Source organism: Tachypleus tridentatus, chromosome 13 (genome assembly GCF_004210375.1).
Source record: "Tachypleus tridentatus isolate NWPU-2018 chromosome 13, ASM421037v1, whole genome shotgun sequence".
Taxonomy (NCBI): domain Eukaryota; kingdom Metazoa; phylum Arthropoda; class Merostomata; order Xiphosura; family Limulidae; genus Tachypleus; species Tachypleus tridentatus.
The window spans coordinates 158,060,708-158,082,810 of record NC_134837.1 but is presented as its reverse complement, the minus strand read 5'-3'; the positions used below and the strand labels follow the sequence as shown (position 1 = coordinate 158,082,810).

General features: G+C 31.4%; 2 pseudogenes across 2 annotated transcripts in view; one reads left to right on the top strand and one right to left on the bottom strand.

Annotated features, from left to right (window-relative positions):
• LOC143240267 (tripartite motif-containing protein 2-like) overlaps positions 1-2,432 on the top strand; it is a 54,404-nt pseudogene extending 51,972 nt beyond the window's left edge. The window contains exon 5 of the transcript XR_013021689.1: positions 35-2,432. The product of XR_013021689.1 is annotated as a tripartite motif-containing protein 2-like (transcript). The remainder of the gene's footprint in view (positions 1-34) is intronic.
• Positions 2,433-7,386: 4,954 nt separating this feature from the next.
• Positions 7,387-22,103, bottom strand: part of LOC143240268 (S-adenosyl-L-methionine-dependent tRNA 4-demethylwyosine synthase TYW1-like) — a 40,608-nt pseudogene continuing 25,891 nt past the window's right edge. Inside the window, exons 9-15 of the transcript XR_013021690.1 lie at positions 21,481-21,585; positions 20,015-20,295; positions 18,884-18,993; positions 10,524-10,832; positions 9,853-9,963; positions 8,989-9,156; positions 7,387-8,800 (exon numbers count right to left, since the gene is read on the bottom strand). The product of XR_013021690.1 is annotated as an S-adenosyl-L-methionine-dependent tRNA 4-demethylwyosine synthase TYW1-like (transcript). The remainder of the gene's footprint in view (positions 8,801-8,988; positions 9,157-9,852; positions 9,964-10,523; positions 10,833-18,883; positions 18,994-20,014; positions 20,296-21,480; positions 21,586-22,103) is intronic.

Below are 22,103 nucleotides of genomic sequence, written 5' to 3'. Positions count from 1 at the left end.
GCTTTTAAATATTGGGTTGTTTTGTTTCCCACAGGTCAAGTGGTTCCCATAGGAAAAGTAGAACGCTTAGAAAAACCCGCTGAAATTACAAGCTGCTTGTCACCTTATGGAAAGCGCCAGCTATTAAAATCGTTTGTAAATATATAGTGCATATGCATGTGTATGCTATACTGTTACAAAATGTAGGACAAAATACATGATAAAAAATTATGGTTTACTACAATAGTTGTCAAATATAACCTTAGTCACCCTAATATCAAAGACTTTAAACTATGTTTTGACAGAAGTATAGCTATATATTGTATGTACATTCTTGAGTTGTTTAGTCAGACAAAATAATTTGTTTGTCAAACATATTTAGGCTATCCAAATGTCAACGCTACGATAATTCCCTAAGTGTCATTATGTTTTATTCTCACCTTGTAAATAATAGTCGTAGTAACATTATAGTTTTGAAAGAAGAAAGTATGTATATAAAACTTCATACTCTCATAAACACGACAAACGTATCTGAAGATATTTAAACTTTCTTTAAAAGCTACGTCACTTTAAAAATGAGTAACAAACAGTAACTTTATCTAACGAGTTAAATTGCAAAATGTTCAGTCCTATGCGTTATATTAATCCAGGCCCGGCATGGCCAAGTGTGTTAAGGTGTTCGACTCGTAATCCGAGGGTCGCGGGTTCGAATCCCGGTCGCACCAACCATGCTCGCCCTTTCAGCCGTGGGGGCATTATAATGTTACGTTTAATCCCACTATTCGTTGGTAAAAGAGTAGCCCAAGAGTTGGGGGTGGGTGGTGATGACTAGCTGCCTTCCCTCTAGTCTTACACTGCTGAATTAGGGACGGCTAGCATAGATAGCCCTAGCGTAGCTTTGTGCGAAATACAAAACAAACAAAATACATTAACCCATAAATATGAACAGAACGGATATATTTCGATAATTCTATAATGTTACATTCGTTTAATGTAATTACATTTTGTTTGCAATTATGACAGTTTAAAATATATTGATATTATGGAGTTTATTTTTATCTTAAATTTGTAATTGTAACTTCTAAAAAAGTATGAGTTTTATATACTATTTAATGTTAATTACATTGATATAATACATGGTTATTTATGTTTGTTTAATGTCACACTCCCTCTTGCAATTTCTATGTAATCCAGAATGATTAAGTCCTATACATATATAATTATATTTTGAATCGTTTTGTTTAAAAATATATATTTTTATTCATAAATACCTTAAAGTTGAGCGAAACCTTAGATATAGTTACTCAACTCGTTCCTCCCCTTCTGTTTAATCAAAGCCATGATCTAACTTCGCTTCTTTCTCATTGAAAGTTTTTTTATACGTGTCCAACATTAGAAACAGATGATCGGGTTTCATTATTATGATTTCAGTGGATTTCCTCGTCAAGGAATACTGACAAATACATTAAAATATTTTATGAAGTTGTGTCATATTCACAAAACAAGACCAGTATAATTTTATAAAGATCTGTCTCTTTGATTTAAAGACTTAATTTCATATTTATTTACGATTTCGTATCATTGTTTTAATACATATGTGATCTTTTGAAATCAATTTGGATTTCGGTATTTCTAGAAACCAGAACATATATTGCCAAACTCCTATTTGACGAGGTAAGCGTGTGTTTTTGTATGTGAAAATAATTCTTAAAGATGTAAGTTTAAATGTTTTCATGAAAGTTCGACCAGGAAATCGAATAAGGACTGTCAACTAGGTACCTTTTCCTAGATTCGATTTGTCATATTTTTTACTATTTAGTTTCACTTTTTTGAAGTGTTTATTTGGTTAATTATAAATCTGTTATATTTTACCAAATATGATTATCATTTTATGTATTTAGCTAGGAAATGTATATTCCTTTTAAATGTGTAAACCAAGGATTTGGATGTTATTCGATAATGGTTAAAATTGTTTGTTACTGCCAAAGAATCTGAAAAACAAAACAAAAACTGTTTGTTACTAATGTCTCCTGGATCATGGTGTTGTCATATATGCTAGTGTTTGTGTCTACTTCAGTTGTAGTAAGTTAAACTAAGTTCTCTACACTGATTATGTGCATTGAGAAGTTTCAATCTCCAAAATTTGTCATGTTATAATTTAAATGTAAATATGACTTTTATCTTAGCAGTGTAGTCTTTGTTTAGTCGTTCAGGAACAAAACTCAGAATAAAAAGTATAGTAAGTATAGAAATTAGATTTGCAACCATGAAACAATGAGTCTTGTATGCTCCTAGATAGAATGAGTAACCTATCCAAGAAACAATGTGCTGGTTACGTCTGTAGATCCATATATATACACACACACGTACAGTTGAAGCATTTCTTAGTAAATACGTGATTAAATGTATATTTACACAAATATTAAAAATTAATAAACATTTGGAAAAGGTTCTCTAGTGAAGTTTATCATTTGTTAAGTACTATTCAGAAATATATATATATATATGTGTTATTTATACACCGAGATTAATTAAAATGGTCAGTGGAGGAACTGCATATGCATTTTTTATCATAATTCTGCTAAACTGCTTACATTTAGTAAAATTAACACCTTTGCCATTAGATACAAAGATACTACTTTTTAGGACATAACTATCTTATTTGTCAGATTTACAACCGAGTTTTACTTTTGCATTAACCTTCTCTCTATGTCTCGTAATCGATAAATAAACCTTTCACGAGGAGCATTATCCATTTTGAGACGACAATGCAAAAGGGAATACAAAAAATGAAGATGTATAAACATATCAGAAATTGTTATAAACTGAGACAATACTTATTCTCTCAGACAAGAAAAATAAGGCTTAAGAATACATACTGGTATATGAGTTCACCAGGGTACGTCAATAAGTTTAGTTACTTAAAATGTTAAGAAAGACTGAAAATCCCTAAATAAATACTAAACTACATTATTTATGTTGAAAATACGCTTTTTCATAAAATTCTAAAATGGTAATTTATTTTAAAATAATAGTTTGTTAACAAAAATACCAAGCTCAATGGACCACGAGACTATAAATGTATTTTGTGTTAGATATTTATTTTCTAGCAAAACATTTTTCCAAGTTGGATAGTTCATTCCTGCTATAAGTAACCTCACAGGCTGTTCTTCGGGTGACAATTATTGTGTAATAAAAATAATCACAGACTTCCTAATACAACTGCACCACTGAAATAAATTACTATTGGACGTACAGAAAATTACATACAAATCGAAAACTATCTGATGCGAATTGAAAACAATAATAAAGTAGTTTAGAACATAGTGCAGATGGGTTTAAAAATTCACATACGATCAAAACTAAATTTACACGTGTAGTTTTAGAGGGCTAAATCCCCTTTCAAAAGAGATGTATCTTCAAAAAGAATAAAAATGTAATGAAAATTAAACTGAAATTTTCAACTTTAAGACTTTAATAAGAAAGTTGAAATAAACTATTACAATCGCATTCAAGTGAAAATATACCTCTAAAAATCTACAATCGCCAGTTTTAAACCAAATTTACATTAAAATGTTCAACTTCTAAGTTTTACAACTGACAATAAAATACTTTTGACATGTTATCATTACCTGATCAAAAACAACTTAAGTGTAAAAAAAACTGCAGTAAAAAAAGTGACTTAAAGACATGAAATCAAAATTGGCGGGCAAACTGATAGCTACACGTATAGTATTGACAATAATTTTACAGAAAATATTCATTCATTAGTTACCTATGTTGCACCTTTTTTTACACGTTTTCAAATAGATATCATGACTTCATTGTCAGTACACACCAACAAACCACAACTAAGAAAGTGACACTCGATCGTATCCGTATTATCCGGTTTGTTTTGAATTTTGCGCAAAGCTACACGAGGGCTATCTTTGTTAGCCGTCTCTAATTTAGCAGTGTAAGACTAAAGGGAAGGCAGCTAGTCATCACCACCCACAGCCACCTTTTGGGCTACTCTTTTACCAACGAATAGTAGGATTGACCGTAATATTACAACGCCCTCATGGCTAAATGGGCAAGCATGTTTGGTGTGACGGGGATTCGAACCCGCGACCCTCAGATTATGAGTTAAACGCCTTAACCCATCTGGCCGCTATTATTTGGAACAGACCTTTACTTCACAGAACCAACCAGATTCTTTAAAATACATGATGGTAGTGTTTTTTCTCTAAACCAATGTTAATAGCTTTATTTATACTAACGCCATGGAATTTAGATTAACAATTTCTTACCATCACCTCCATGTAATCGGTACAACCGTATCAAGGTTCATTATTTATACTAATTGCTTAAGCCAATATTAATAAAACTCCTTAAGTTTTGTTTCTGAACCCTGGGATTTCTAACGTCAAATATTTTAACACATTTATTCATGAATTTACAAAACTTTTAGAACTAAAGTGAAAATCTTGTTTTACTCACCAGACTTGTAACTACAAGTAGCTTAAAGGATATTACCTAACTCTAGCCAAACAAACACATGAATAATGTGTTATGTAATATACAGTAAAACACTGTTCCCTATTAGTTTTCTTTAAAAGAAAACTTAAGCTACAAGATATCTCATCACTATTTTGATATTTATTTCACCTAGGTCCACTTTCAGCAAAATTCATACCATGTAAACCTCCTTGTTTATGTCTTTCCAGCTCAGACATAATGCTGTAAATCATACAAGTGTTTTTTTTATACATACAACTTACTTTGGTTTTGAATATCATTAAATTGTTCTTCTAACACCACCACTCAATAATTTACGTTTGAATCATAGAGGTTTTCGTTGTCACGTGTTGATAATATAATACGTCTTTCAATTGTACGAATAAACACATTTTACTGCAGTCCTAACTTTTTGGTGCAACTACACACATGCATAATTTACTGGTAAGTTATAAATTACTGTCAAATTATTTTTTTCAACATATAAAATCAAATACAAGTTCACTGATTGCATATTTCCATAGAAATTTTACACAACTCACACAGAGAAAAAACGTTTTGAAAAAAATGCTATAAGACATAATATTGTAGTAAATCTATTGGTATTAACACAATAATATTAGTATTAGAAGAGTTAACAGCTCCAGCAGTTAAAATCCAAGATGACAAAAAGATACGCATAACTGACATTTGAAACAAGTAGCAAATCTGGTCATGGATTGAATCCTCTGAACCAGTTAAGGCCATATTTTCCAGCACTGGTTTCATGGTTAATAGCAAGAGATCATACACATCTCCAACAAACTTTTGTCATTGGTGACAATTACAAATTATTTTTTTAATATATAAACACATATTTTGATGGAGCCATCATTATTTTTGTTAATTAGTAATTGAGAACTTAAATCACTTTAATACAAGGGTTTTTTTTTTTACATTACATTTACAGTGAAATACAGATATGTTCGTATTGACTATACTGTCAATCAGTTTCACAGGTATGCATGAATTATATCTAGTACAACCCTATAGTGCCTGAAAACTTAACACTAGCTTTATTTACCAAGTCAGCCCGACATGGCCAGGTGGGTTGAGGCATTCGATTTGTAATCTGAAAGTCGTGCGTTTGAATCCCCGTCACAGCAAACATGCTTGCCCTTTCAGCCGTGGAGGTATTATAATGTTACAGTCAATCCCACTATTTGTTGGTAAAAGAGTTGGCAGTGGGTGGGGTGACTAGCTGCCTTCCCTCTAGTCTTACACTGCTAAATTACAGACAGCTAGCGGAGATAGCCCTAGTATAGCTTTGCACAAAATTCCAAAAAAACAGACATTTACCACATCATATGTATTGCAGGGATGTACAGGTATGTGCACCTTTACTGTGCAATAACCAATTGGTATCCACTTCTTAGTAGTGCTGTCATATCATTTGCCTATTTTTCATTAACACTCCCCACTACCTTTCCACTATTGACTGCTTTCTATCTCTGAGAATAAAAACTAAATATCTTATGGTGTATCATACTACAGAAGCACAGACTAACAGATAAGTTGAAAAAAATTGACTCAGTTAGAATTGTAAAAATGTAATAAGTTGAATGTCACAGACATTCATTTGGTGCATTCAACTGAAAATAGATTTCTGACTGATTCTGGAAACTACCACCTGAGTACTACATGTGGATGTAAGGTCACGCATGGGATGACCAGCCACTATCAACTATTCTTTTTTTTCTTACAAGACGGTATCTCTTTCAAATATTCAACAATAACATGTACGCTTTTGAAGATCATTTGAAAAACAGTACCCTTTCAAGAACCCTTATGAATCATATACTTAACTGACTTTGCAGTATATTAATAATGACAATGCTTATAATACCAAGTTAATCCATTATCCTCTTTGTCTATCAGAAGGTTGAAAAATATAAAACTCTCTCAGTAGGAAAAAAGTATATCTACCAGGCAGTTTATCTGTTGTCTCTGAATTATTATTTTAAATTACCATGAAACCTACACTTAATATTTTAGTTCAAGCTCATGAAGTAGATGATGTATTCTGGATTAATTTAACCAGTTTATTACTGTTGCTTCTCAAAACTAAAATCAACTTTCTTTACTGCTGAGACCTGTGTTCTCAGATCTGTACAAACCCACTTTTTAGGTGTTTTTTATAAAACACCTTCAATGCAAATGTGTGAATTTGCAAGACATTCAGTCTGCCACTTTCTGCTGTTGAATTCTCAAGTTTGCAATAATATGTGAATACTAAGAATCTTTATCTTTGTGTACTACTTAAGTGTTCTTTCCTAAGAGTATCATCTCTTTTTGCCTTAACTGTACTTAAGAGACATGGTGGTATTTTATATTCTTAATTTGATAAGATATTCTCTTCTATCATTTTGGTATTGTCAGTTTAAAAGTTGATATAGCAACAGAATATCTTACACTTGCTTACTTTCTGGGTGTACAATCTTTGTTTTATATTCTTTCACATAAAGTTGCTTTGGTTTGTTGATGAAGTCAACATCTATATAGTTATATGTAACTTTCACGCACATCATTTCCTGTAGAGGCTTGGTTATACACTGTTGATGGTCATGCTGTTGAATTCTTCATGGTTGAGTAGTCTTGTTCTGTTCATCAATGACATCCACTCAGCTGAATCATGGAACTAGGAAACACAACCTCCTGGATATCTATTTTTAAGTGGTAAATGAATATAGTTCTTCTGACTTGTTTTAGTAGTACACGTTCTCAACCTAATTTCTGCTTACCTAGATGACTATTGTACATAATATCAAACATTTTTCAGAAAATGCTCACTTTATCAAGTTTCCTAAGTAACATCAAGAAATTTTCCCACACAACATAAGTGATGCCAAGTTGTAAGTTTAACTACAAAGATATAATCCAGATATCTATATTTTCTTCAAATTTTGTAGTTTGTATCAATGATAATACATCAACGTTCCAGAATGACAATATTAATGACCACTATTCTCACAATGGATTACTGTCTATACATGTTAACATTTTCAGATGAAGCACAACTGTTAAAAGAAATAACAAATTTACCATTTGAATGTAAAAATTAAGATTTAATTGTCTAGATTGGTAAAAAAAAAATGCCTTTTCTTGGTAAAGGATATAACCATCTAAACAAAGATACAAACTTTTTTGTTTGTAATTTTGTTTATAGAGAGCAACAGTTTGATAAATTTGAAAGTTTAAATATAAATTTCAACAAATAATTTTATTCATCTACAGATATTTATTCCCAATGTATCAATATCTACTTAAAACACTAATTTAGAAAAAAACAATACATTTTAATGATTACAATTTAAAATTACTTTAAATGCTGATGGTAATTTTCTGCTCTCAATTGCCTTCTATTAAAAAATGAATATTTCAGGATAAGGGAAAAAGTGTCTTCTGCTAGGGGTAAGACAAGGAAAAGACTTAGATTTCACACACTTTTTCCCAGTTGTAGAACATTAGGTAGAAAGGGATAATGGGCAAATAAACAACTCAAACAAAATATTTAAGAGAGAGATAAACAAATGATGCAGTAAAAAAAATATATCAAACAGGAGTTCTATATCACACTCAGAAAGTCTTGCAAATACAAATATATTCTAAATATGTCACTCTTTAAAAAAAAACACAAAAGGAACAAAGCATTTCTAAATATTTGTTGATAATGTCTGATTTCCACATTCAACTTTACTTTTATAGCTTCACATCTTTTGCACTAAGATTTCATCTTTGTACTCCTGTAATTGTATGACAGATAAAGGTCAACATATTCCAGAGGTTAATTTGTAACTTCTTTTGTTTCTTAAAGGTCAATAAACTGTATAAACAGTTTACAATAGCCACCAAGAATCTTTTTACACATTACAATTAAATACCTTCATGTAAATACAGAAACAATCAGTCTTTACTTAAGCAATGTGCTCATAATTCTTGTATTTGGCAACCAATTCTCTAAGCATGTTCATAACAACTGCAATTTCACTAGCCACTTCTAATGTACATATCCTGTTCTTCAACACGATAGCAAAAAATCATTAAAATAAATACTTCACAAACAGTTTTAACATCCACTGATATCTTTCCTGTTCTTTCTGAGGAAACGGGTTTCCAGAGGGTCAAAACCATGTTCACTTGCTCCAAACTGTCCCCAGTGAGGTGTTGGGGCCATGTAATCTATTGAAGTGAAGGTCTCTAACCCATTACTATCATAATATCTTTGTACCAATTCACTGAATTTAGGATAGTCTATCCATGTCCACCAGACTCCATCTTTATTAAACTAGATGAAAGGCAATAATGTACAGAAAGATGTAAATGAAAACATTTCTTCAATAAAGCTATACAAGAATATAAAGAATTCACTTATTTTTCTTTAAAATAAGTCATTAAACAATTTTCCTGTTTAGAAGTAGAGAAATTTTATTTTTATATTTTGATTAAAATGAAAATGTTTTTAAAAATACTTACTTTTTTGTTGGCAATTAAGACACAGTTAGAATGTTCATGCTCAGATGCAATATCGTAGTCTGGTAACTTATTGGAAAGCTCTTGAACAAACTCCAGAACTTCCTTATGCCATGGTACATTCTCCATAGTAAGATTGCTGGCTTTGGACGTTCCACAGTATGTCACACCCTATGATAAAAATATTAAACCAAGTGACTGTTGAGAAAAGCCTGTACTTTATGACAGTTTACTAGATTTGTATACATACAAACTGTAGATGTCTTACACATACAGTACTTAAAAGTTAAAAACCTACAATTACTTAGTTTTACTATAGAAAGCTGCCCTACACAACCCCTTTCACACTTCCATAGTCATTTGTCACTGTTATGGAAATATACTACCATTTAAACTCTTTACATGAACAGCCTACACAGTTTCTATACCTAATGTTTTCATTCTCAAGACAAATTTAATTCATATATTTTGTAATTCATACTTTCCTCTAAAGAGTAAATTAATATCAATTGAACTAACATTTTTAAACATTTACATTCAATTTAAAACTATTTCTATCTATTTTAGCAATGAAGATAGACTGCAAAAAGTTACTCTTGCTTAAAATCACTGACAAATAACTTGTGTAACAACCATTTTTTTTTCTTTGTGTGTTGTGATCTATTATGATTAATCTCATCTTTTGTATCTTCCAAAAATATTTCAACCAAACTCACATTAATTAGAACAAATTGTAAACTCACTTCTCAAAGCTGAATTATCTTGGAACTTGTAACTGTGGCAAAAAAATTAAACCTTTTTTGAAATTATTTGAATTTTTATAATCTGTAGATACAAGTAACTTTTGATTTTCATAACATGACCTACCTTGACTTCAATAAAGTCTGGTCTGCCAAGTTTCACTAGGTTTACATAACCATGGAGTTCCTCTGTATTCCAAGATTTAACTAAAGTTAACCTGTACACAGTGCGCTGGCCCTACCAATATATAAAGTTATCAAATAATGTTTTATACCAAAAAATATTAACTAACAAAACTGTATCTAGTTTTCATTTCTAAAGTCAAATTTTCAACTGACTGTTAATAATCACAAATTACTGTTAATCTTTTAAATCTGTTATAAAATGTTTATATATCCCAATAAATAACTATACATTTACTCCATTTTAACAACTTTTTGTTCTTCTTTTTCACCATTAACATGCTAAACTGAAAAACAAGAACAAAACTGTCAATATAAGCTTGTGGCTATTTATTTTGTGGAATAATCACTCATGTTACGACTCTCAAAGAAAAGTATTTTACACATGATAAAATATAAAGTGCCCTATCTCATCAATAACATGCTCAAAGAAGTCTTGATAATTTTGAAACTTTTTTAGACTTTTAAAAACTGCAATGTTTTTGCTGTAATTAATTTTGTCTGGTTAAAAAAAAGCTTGCAAATGATGCTAGTGATAATATACATTAAACTTATTTTTTTCACATAAAATATCTGAATGATATCAGTTTAAACTAATCTACAACACTAATGCACCTTTTTTGATAGAGCTTTCAGGCTATCAAGAAATCTGGTCCAAAATCGGAAAAGGGGCGATCAATTTTTTTAAGCTTTCTTTACTGCTAGCATCTACTGATACATATAACTGGGTTACAGGGTCCAAGTTTGTGATGGCATCTGGAAATTGGGCATTTGTCACAAGAAAAGAAGATATTCCTCGTCCATGGAGAAGCTGAATGAATTTGTTGATTTCTGGATACATTATAGGCTCTCCAACCAAAGACAAAGCACAGTGCTTTGGCTCCACTCCTTCTGCTAGTCTTTCTGGCATGACTCCAGGAACTCCTATACAGTATGTCATAAATTTTATTCCTAGTACTTGGTTACAACCTAACGCAAGTAATGGTGTTAAACTATATTAAAATTACCGATTACATCCCAAATCGAGGAATGAAATAATCATTTTACTAAAGTCATAACCACTTCACTAAACACTCAAAAATTAGTATTAGGCAGCAAATAAAATATCATAAAAAGCTAGGTATTCATATTTAATGGTACCGTTAACAAGACATTTTCATATTTTTACATCATATAGTCTTACTAGATTGTACTGATGAATCTCTTGCAAAATGTATTAATTTTACATGCAGTCTTAGAAACAAAATATACACGACTAATAATTTTGATATAAACTTAACATATTTTTGAAAGAAAGTCTGAACAATTACTTCTGAATTAAAAATAAGTTAATATTGGTATAACAACAAAAGTTTCATTTATACATTAACCAAACAACTAACCTAAAATAAATTTGAGCACAAAACCTACTGTCAGTCAGTTGAAACATAACAGATGAACCATATAAGATAATGTTACACCTAGAATTTAAGCATTCATTATTATTTAGTGTATTGTTTCAATCTACTTTAATAATGATACTTATTTATTATTACAACAGAAGACTTACTGGTACACTTCATTTTACAATAATAATGTTTCTTTTACTTACTGTCAGACCATTCAGGAAGTATAGCACAGGTTTGAACTAAACTGTAACTATTTATGTATTGTTTGTTTGTTTTTTAATTTTGTGCAAAGCTACATGAGGGCTATCTGTGCTAGTTGTCCCTAACTTAGCAGTGTAAGGCGAAAGGGAGGGCAGGTAGTCATCACCACCCACAGCTAACTCTTTTATCAACGAATAGTGGGATTGACTGTGACATTATAATGCCCCACAGCTGAAAGGATGAGCATGTTTGGTGTGATGGGGATTCAAACCCAAAACCCTGTGATTACGAGTTGTGTACCTTAACACGCTTGGCCATGTCGGGCCAAATTATGTATTATCTTCAGTTGACAGAAGTTTAGTAAAAGTGATAAAAACAACTCTGTGGTACAAAAATAAGTGATTTTAACTCTTGTAATTCAGTTGAAGTGAGTTATTTTCACTAAAAATTTTGTTTGTTAGATACTAAAGTACAAATCCATTCAGGCTAATCTAATAATAAAATGGTGTGAGATATCAAAATACGACATTCCTCTTTACGCACTCATTATAAGTTGTTCAAACTACAACTGTAATAAACAAGCACACTTTTGAATTGTGTACCTCACATAACAATACATTTTAAATAACATGAAAATTTAATTATGCATGGCCTGTAATTCCTTTCATGTAAATATCATCTACAAACTATATGTTTTAACCACAAATCAGACAGACCATTATTAAAATCCTCCAGATCACAAAACTAAAACAAGCATAACATTTAACCAGTCGCAACCTTGTTCAGTATATGAAAACCATTTGTTACTGGTAATTGAGAGACTGCTAAATGTGAATAAGTGCATGTCAGATCTACATTTAGCCTTATTAAAACAAATGTGCAGTATACACCGAGAATAAGGAAGATAAAGCTCTTTCATCAGCTGCCTACTGGTGTTATTGTAATTTAGTTATTAATTTATTCACACTCAAACTAATTTCCACTAATTACAACAGCCAAAGCATAAATATTAGTATTTTCCAAGAAATGGTACAATTATTCATGATTACACAGTTGACAGCATGAGGAAGCGAAACACAAAAGATGTGGAAATTATACTGTCATACTGCCAATTTGAATGACTGTTGAATAACAAACTAATTTCATAACATAGTTTCTATGGCAACAACCTTGTATAATAAAAATATTGAGAAACTGGATATTAAATCACTTGCTATAGCAAGAGTAACACTTAGTGGAAAAGCAAGCTAAGCCAAAGATTGCTCAACTTTGCATCATTATTACATATGTGAAATATGGTGAAATTACACAAATTTTTACCTGCCCAGTCAGACAAGTAGAACAAATAAACATGCTCAGACCAATTTTTCACTTGCATCAGGCACCTTAGGCATGGCATTTTTCTATTTTTCAAACATTTTATCACATTAAAATAAGATCCAGACATTAGTACAGAAAACAAGATACAATCTCTTCATTTTTCAGATATTTGTAACATTAACATTTATTCTCCACCTTTTATATAATTTTTATTACTATTGTTATTGTACAGGGAGGAAAAAAAGTAGGTTTATGTTGAATGCCTGTACTAAGCATACTTGGTTTTCAATAAATAAGTGAGAACCAATAATTTAATGAGGCTACAATTTTATTGTTTTAGAGGCTAAAACTCTTTTACTGCAGCAAAGAAATCTTGAGACTGAATTTCCAAAAGTGAAAGTGACCATTGTGAACAGTGAAACTAACAATATAAGAAGCTTCAATTGCTCATAAATAGTAGTTACATGCATATATCATATTTTATTTCATCTTAGAGAGAGATATTTATTTATAATTTTAATCTTACACCTTTTACTTATTGTAAATTTGCAGCAAATTACTAAAAATAAAGTTTTGTCATTTAGTCAAGTTAAGATTAAACACGACAAAATGGCTGAACATATGTAAAAGTATGTAGGCACAGATAAACATACCTGTTGTTTGAACCAATGTATAACCACTACTTTATGCATGTCCTAGATTCCCTTATCACATTTTAAGCTAGTAAACTTGTAATAACCCATTAGTCAAGCTCAGGCTAAGAAGTAAAATAGAAAATTTGGATTTCTTTATTTTCTGATAATAGAAGTATTTTTATTGTATTTAATGGTTTTTAAGTCTCAAATAATTAAAATTTAACAATGTGCTATGTTACACTTTGCACACTGGAGTGAATGCTAGCCATATGAACATTTGATTCAACTTTTTAAGACTTCAATTTTTTAATTCAACTTGTAATCAGCTTTTTTTTTATTGTCCAGATGAAACAGGAAACTTAAAATCAATCAAACTGCAAACCATCATTCTTTTTAGTAGGGTTTTAACCATTAAAGGCCTTTAAGGCATTTACAGTTGCTTTTGTGAGTTGGATCAAATGTTTCTGGTAGAGAAATTAACTATTGACAGCTGTTACTCACACAGCAAAAATGTGATTAATTTTTTTTTTATCTATTTCTTTCTTTATCTTTTAACACAAAGCTACACAATGGGATATCTGTCCACCATGGAGAACTGAACTTTAAATTTTACTTTTTTAAGTTCATAAGCTTGTTGCCTATCCAGAGACATTCTTTGTATAACGTTATTAATACACAATGAAAATTCTAATAATTTTGGATATTTCATTAATAAACTTTGAAGTTGACATTTTCTTACACAGAAAATATATTTCCAATAAGTACATACCTCCTCTCACACAAAAGGCTATCTCTCTATTGTTGACTTACTCTAACCATTACTAAGAGAATTTTAGTAATTATAACACAAAGGTTTTCCCTCTCCAGTTTTACACCATTTTTAAACATGCAAATATCATGTGACTACACTCCACCAATATTATTGCATCACTTATAATGCCACAACTACCTTTAGTGGAGAGGAATGGCAAGGAGTGTGTAAGAAAAGGTAAGTGCATATAGAAAATGTTAACTTTCAAAGCAGACTTACCCCTCTCACACAAAAGGCTAGAATCCCACAATGCAAAGGTGGAGAGCTAGTACAGGTGCACCAAGAACAAACCAAGTAAAAAGCACCCGGAATGAACAGGTGTGCAGAAAGACTAATATTTTTCCAATCAAAGATAAACTGAAGGAGGGGAGGTAGTGGTGAGTGTATAGGAACATCACACAGTACAAAGTGCAAAGGGTGACTGCATTTCCACATACTGAAAGGCAGAACAAACCCAATTAAGATATCAAAGGGCTGGCAGGGATGGGCAGAAATTCCCTTTTTGCTTTACTTATGAAGTACATGAATGATGGTCTACTAAAGATATAATTATAATATGTAGAGACACAAGTACATCACTAGGAAAATGCCCAGTGGTTTTACAGAAACACCTCATCTCAAGTCTAAGCATTATATAGACACTGCATATAATGCAGGTTTGAGACAAAGCACATCTGATTAGGCAGAATCTGTAAAGAAGCTTATGGAAACAAAAAAAAAAAATTAAAAAAGAAAATAAGCACTTATCCCTGTGAAAAGTAAATTGACGTATACAGAATCACTACAGGACATAGGTGATACCAACCATAAGAGAAAACACACAGATTGTGCATGCAGATAATGAGTAACAAAGGTATTTGGCATTGTCCACAAACAGCCTGTTCATTTCTTCCAAGGAAAAGCAAAGGTAAGAAGTTAAAGACATGGTAATGTGATGATTGGTTTGGTTTGTTTTGAATTTCATGCAAAGCTACATGAGGTCTATCTGTGCTAGCTGTCTCTACTTTTGCAGTGGAAGGCAACTAATCATCACCACCAACTCTTGGGCTACTCTTTTACCAATGAATAGTGGGACTGTCCATTACATTATAACACCCTCACAGCTGAAAGGATGAGCATGTTTGGTGTGATGGAGATTCAAACCTGTGGCCTTCGGATTACGAGCCAAGTGGCTTAACTACTTGGCCATGCCAGGCCGTATAATGTGATGAATTTGATGTGAAGAGAAATTATGTCTGAATACATCATTCTGATGAGTTCACAAACCCAACCAGTGAGAGTTACTGGAGACAGATCACTGGTAGAGTTTCAAGGAATAAACAGTTGGAAACATGAGCTCCATAAAAAAGCAGTATGGGCCATATAGCACCTCATGGGTTAAACTGAATAAAAATCAGAATGGAAGCACAGGTGGAAAACTGAAGGTAAGGAAATGGGTGAGAAAAACACACCACCATTCTTGGTCTTTTAGGTCTTAAGAAAGGACTAGCCAGGGTGCAGGATCACACAAGAGGAATGGTAAAGGGTACAAGAAACATCAATGGCATAAGCATCAAGATATTACTACAGGGAAAATATAGCAAGTGGTTCAAAGGCAGAACAAGAAAGGGCATAAAAAACCATATTAAGATCCCAATCCAGTAAAACAAAGGGGCATGCAAGACAAGTAATATAGAAAGAATGGAGAAGGAGGGAAACAGTAAAAGGAGAAAAAAGTTATGGAACTGGGAAGAATGGAAAATGTTCAATAGGGCTGCCCAATAACTAGACACAGTTTAAATGGGTAAGCTCTGGTCAAACAACCAGGTTAAGAATTGAGAAATCTGAGGAACAAAAGAATAGGAGAGATAGAAGTCAATGAAGAGACCAATGAGGAAGGTACACCAACACTGTTGGTATAAACAATCAGGAAAGAAGGACTGACAGTTTGAAAAAGGAAAGATGCTAAACATGGAATCATTATGATCACTGAGACAAAGGCATTGATAAATGGTGTCCCCTTTGAAAACACACCCACCACAAAAACCTGTGGATGAAGGCAACATTCTACAAAGGAAACTTGGTTGTAATGTGGTAAAAAATATGCATCCATATCCATGGCAAGCTAACATTGCTGTGATTGTGTGCCCTAAAACGTTCAAAGTCCAAAAACACAGAGATTTGAATTTTGTTCTACCTTGCATGGTGACCATGCAATTGTCAGAGATGAGTCCATCACATGAAATATGTTCATCCAAAGTCCCAGCAAAAACACCATACAAAGAGGTTGGTTGGTTGGTTGATTTAGTGTTTTATGGCACAAAGCAGCTAGATCATCTGCACCAAATGTCTGGTAAAAAGGTAAAAGTAAATTCAGTAAAATTCATAAGAGGAAATTAAGGTAAAACAAAACAAAACAAAGTTAAAAATACCCTCCAAAGAGAGAAACATAACTCCATGGTAAAATGAGGGAGGCTCCAGAAAGGGATTCATCCTGAACAAATAATTTGTCTCCAATCATGTTTTCTACACTCTATGAAGATGTGGAAATAAAAATTAAAGGAATGGGAACTACCCACTCAATAGCTCTTTTAAGTCAGAGGTCTTAAAAAGCTTTAGCAAGACGACTGAAAAAGGGAGAATCCCAAGTTGGAGGAAAGAATTCTGGAAAAAGAAGTGATAGGAACCAGAATTGGTAGCAGAAACCTTCCAACAAAACCCATAGAACCCATGGAATGAAGTGAAGCAATCCAGCAAGGGACAGGGAATCTCTGTTGTGTCACTGATAATGCTGGCATTTGTCCAGATGGTGCAGGTAAAAGAAGGGTATGGATGGGAACACCTCAAGGTAAAGGAGAATAAGAGCAGAAAACCAGGAAGATCTTGATCTCTTCTGAAAAGACATCAGGAGATTGACAAAAGGCTTCTGATATTAACCAGAAAGAGGAGAGATAGCATAAAAGTGATTGAGGCAGATGGAAGCTACAGAATTTCAGCCACACAGGGAAAGGAGAGGATCTAAATGTTGAAAATCCCAAAAGAGATTCAAAGTATAATGATAAGACAAGGCAACTTTGTCCAACAAATGAGGGGGATTGGGCATGCCTGTAGTCAATTGCAGTTGATCTGAAAATCTGAGAAAAAACATTAATATTGGAAAAAGAAGGAAAAACATAACAATCAGAAAGTGAATAATAAAGGCAGGGGAGGAATCATATATTGTAGGGAAAAACATTTAAAACTTATCTGACTGACAAGTTGTAAAATGGGAGTAGCAGGTAAAATGCTCTGAACAAGTCCACTGTGATTGACCAAGGAAAGAAAAAGGATGTTGCAGAAAATATAAATTCCAAATTTTCTTCCTCGTTACAGTGGGCCTACTCCAAAATATTGTAAGATGGATAAGGAGAAAAAAAATGTCAGCCAAACATGAGATGCTAACTTCTTGTGAACCACAACTTGAACCTCCTCAGCAGATAAAGTTGATCCCATGTCCTGGAAAGTCATGACACATATGTTGTCACTTATGGCAGGAATATCATTGTCCATTACATTAAATCTTAAATTCGTATTAAAAACATACAGTTAAGAAACTAGAATTTAGCAAAATGCAAATTTGTAAAACAGTTGAAGACAACTGAAAACAAATACAAAATATAAAAACTGTAAACTTAAACTTTGACTACAAATGTAAGAAAGCACATTCCAAAACTGTAGTCACACCTGAAGATATTACACAAACATCTAAACTATGTCATGCCAATTGAGAATGTATTGGTTGAACACGAATAGCAGAGAGAGGTTGTTGCACCATTATAGGTAGTGTAATACTTTTGGTGGAGAGTAGTTGCATGATATGTACAAGTTCAGAAATGGTACAAAACTGGTGTGATATAAAGACTGGTGCACTGACTACTAAAATTCTTTTAGCAATGTTCAGATAGCCTTTCAGATGTGAAAGAAAGTAAGTCCATTTGGGAATTAGAACACACATGCCCATTTTTTGTTTTCCAAGCAAATGATCCCAAACCAAGTATTTCTAGTACTTAGGATTTGTTCAAAAGTTTAAAATTTAAAAACAACATACACTCTGCAGTGATCTTTCAAGAGCATGAAGCTAGTCCAGAAATGTTTAAATTAGAATTTATATGAATAAATTTTGTTTGCTCCATACTTAAATGTTCTTTACAGTAAAAAAAAATGAAATACAGCTAATAAATTAGTTAGGCAACAAATTTATGTTTATAACTGACATGTTATTACATTCTTATTTACATTCCACTGATAACTTATTGTTGTTATTATTTTAATATGAGTTTATATATAAAACGATAAAAGCAGTGAAGATTTATAAACAGTGAAACAAAGATTACAATATTACTTCAGAAAAAATCATTATACACTTGAAATTTATGATAAGGGCATTTAAAGAGATTTAATAAATTAAGTGATTACAAATTTCAAGTAAATTTACTATTATTTTCCAAACTCTTCCTTATCAGATTACCATAAATATCTGTTGTCTAACAAGTTCTTATACTTTGTAGTTTAACCTTTTTCTACAGTATTATATAATACATGGTCTTGTATTTACTTTCAGAAGATACAAAAGAAAATGCCTTTAATCAAATTAAAGCACACCTTTAAATTCCTTAATCATTTGGTAGTGCTTTTTTAAGACACCTTCCAGAATAATTTCAGGATCATCCATCTTCCACTTCCATTCAGTTCCTACAGGATTGGAATGATGCCTATGAATCATATGTAATGAGAAAACCAATTAAAATCCCTTTATTAAAAATTTTAGAAAGAAAATTATTAACTATTACTATGATGTAAAAAATCATCAATGCAAACTTTATAATGTTTTAACAGTTACTTGACCATTTATGTCAAGCATGAAACACAAGTAACGAAACAACTTTCTGTGTAAACTAAGCATTGTGGCAATCTATTATTACTATTGTTACAAAATAAAATACTTTAAGCCAAAATAATTAGATGGTATTCGACTTTTGGTTGTCTGTAGATCAGTTTATAAAATCTAGAAATTTAACTGATTGTTCTCAAACATCCATTAAAACCAAGTTAGCGATATTAATTTTCTGTTTATTCTTTAACAGTGTTAATTCCACTTTGATCCCTAATGGTTATTTCTTAAACTATATATTAAACAGTAGTATTTACATTTCTGTACGAAACCAACATTATTTATGATTAAACTCATTACTACAATTTCATTAATAGCTTTATCTAATCTTCATTCCATAAAATACACAGATGTATTTCAGAATTTTATCACACAAACTTTCAAAGAGTAAACCACCACTGTATTAAAAATGAACATGAAGCCAACCTATCATTTTGTTCAGCACATGTAACTGAGTTATACCTATTTTGGGGAATTTCACACCTTATCAACACCCTTGAACAATGAAAAATTAAAAAAAAGAGTATGTTCTATGAGTAGTGAACTGCATGTCATATGAATGGTATTTTAGTTGTGTTTTACTTCAACAAATTAGTCCAATGTTTTCAAATCTTATATAAATGTAGGTCCACTGTGATGAATAAACATCAACTAAAAACACTACACACATAAAATACCATTATGAAAACTAATGTCATTACAAAAAAGCCTTTAATATACAATATCTACGACTTTTTCAAATACTAACTATATAAACCAGTCACAGCAAGACATTACAAAATGTTCTATAAAACATATATCAAAGTCACCATAAACCCTATCTTCAGTTTTCTAAGCATTACCTCCAACAAAACACACATTTATTAGCACATGCTAAACTGGGTGTTGTTTCCATACATCTGTGGCTTTCAATGCCATAGAATGTATGTTTGTAACATCCACCTCGACCCCGCAACATGGATTTGGTCCATCGACACAACTTAACACCAGAGTGTGAGCCAACAAGTTTATAGCCTTGCTTGGTTAGAGCCTGCCTCAAAGCAGGTGTTATCATTTCTGGCACTAAATGCTTTCTATGAGTTTGCACACCATTCACAAGATTTCCATTTGTTTCATGTTTTACCTAAAACAATAAAAAGAGTATATTTTCCTTTACAATGTATATCATTATGCCATACTTCAATTATCTTCTCAAGAAAATGTCTTGCCATATTAAAGCTACAGTCTTTATTAACTGATTATTTTTAAATAATCTTAGTTTCTTAGTCTGACAACAGATACACACTGCTAGCCAAACTGTTAAGGTCAATGAATATAAAGAAAAAATATGCATTTTGCATTGTTAGACTGAACCACTTATTTGAGTAGAGCTTGAAAAGATGAAAATAAGAAAAGGGAAAATAAAAATAAAAACTTTTTAGCATTTAAAAGGGAAAATGTGAACACTATGAAATTAGCCTAAATATTAGCTGGTCAAATAAACATGTTTAACACTTTTTTTAATTCAAAACCTATATTTATGCATATGTTTCAGTTTTTTTTAAAAACAAAATAACTCGCTCATTCTTCAACAATTAAATACCTTTTTGGCATTTTGGCAATCCCAAACTTTCTAGTAAACACATTTAATTTTTTTTTTTTAATTCAAATAATATAGTTACATATGTGTTTTTGTTTTTTCCAAAACAAACTTAGTCACTCATTCCTATTTCATATGTTCTTATGACCATCAAATTTTTCACAGGTTTTTGTTTTTTTCATATTTGCTTGTTTTGATTATCATTCATCAAAGATAGAGACATCCTATTCATTCTCTTGAAAAAAATAAGCACATACAAATAACATTGCAAACAATTTCTCTATTGTCCAAAAATTTCAGGATAGTTTTTAAAAAAATCTTAATGCAAGTTCAAACATTCTAGTTATTTGTGAAATAATTATTATAAAAATATTATTAGTTGTTTATAAGTACGCTGCTAACATTACCCTCAAAAATAAGCATTATGACAAAATTTTCTTCAAGTGTCCTTCAATTTTCAGCATTTTCCACAACTGATAAGAAATTATAGTACATTTCAATAATATTTGATAATTCTAACAAAATGTTTCTTTACTAGCTTATATCATAATAATAATTTTTTGTATGGACTAAGTTTTCTGTTGATTAAATACAAGCCAACACTATTATGACAATAAAATAGTTTTAAAAGATCAGTACATACAGTTTTTTGCATGCTTTCAAAGCAAAATATTTTTAAATACTACTTTTTTTATCTTGAGAATACTTTATTATTATCCCCTTATTTACCTTCTTTAATACTCTTCCAAGGTCTTCCATATCAACTAGGGATCCACTTTCTGATCCTCCAGTACTTCCCTCTCCATCTTCACTACTACTTTCATATTTCAGGATCTTAAACACAAAGGCTTAGAATTAAAATTTTTCATTCACTTGAAATAAGTTAGAGACTAAACTGTGTGATCTTAGTCATCTAATAAAATAAAAGGATTACATGGAAAGAAAAAAATATTCATTGCTTTAATACATTAACACCAAATATGTGTAATATATTGGCATATGCACCTTAACATCATAAGTAAATAATAAAAATACCCTTTCTCTCAATATACCCTTTAACTAAGCACATGAAGCGACAAACACCATACAGTTCATGCTTCAGTCGGCTTATTACCAAAGCACCTTACACCCATCTATAAACTGTATTTACTTAATATTTCAAAGCAATTTCAGTTTTTCTACATCAACTTTAATTGGAAAATAATAGCAAGAGTATATAAAACCTGATTTTCCAAATATTTTATATTTATTTTCCTACAAAGTTATAACAACATATAAAACTAGCAATTTCAAATGCTTCAAAAATTTCTATAGTTTTTTTATTAGCCAGATCTATTCACATTTCAGTTTTA